Source organism: Cryptotermes secundus, unplaced genomic scaffold, assembly GCF_002891405.2.
Source record: "Cryptotermes secundus unplaced genomic scaffold, Csec_1.0 scaffold5919, whole genome shotgun sequence".
Lineage (NCBI taxonomy): Eukaryota > Metazoa > Arthropoda > Insecta > Blattodea > Kalotermitidae > Cryptotermes > Cryptotermes secundus.
This window is the reverse complement of record NW_019745279.1, coordinates 1-523: the sequence shown is the minus strand read 5'-3', so window position 1 is coordinate 523 and position 523 is coordinate 1.

Here is a 523-nt window from a genome sequence, read left to right as displayed (position 1 = left end):
TTGTTAATTCAACCCGAAGTACACAGCACACAGTAACATATCAAACCATAAGCCATACAACCTCAAGCTGACGTCTCCCATCTTCGGGATGAATTAACAAGGAGGAGTTCAGCATTTTATATCAAATATTGTAACATTTTAGCGTTTTAACCTAAAATAGGTTCGGATGAAAAGTGAGAACCTGAGAGTGTACTCAACTATCTTAGCATGTTTTGTGCTTTTACACGTCAACATATCGTAGCAACAAACATAATTGTGAACATCAAACAGCGACAGTGTTTCCATAATTATAGCAAGTGCCTCTGATGATGGTTGTGTCAAACCGAAACATGTAAGGCAGAAATAATAATAAAAAGTGACCTACAAATTGTTACACTCGACGGACTTTCTATTAACTTTGGAATTTCTATTTGTTCAGTTATACTAGGCAATTGAGCTATATTCTGACACTCTTTAAGCTATGGAAATTTATAAATAAGTTTGTCATTGCAGCACACTGCAGATTTGACAGAAGTTAGTGTAC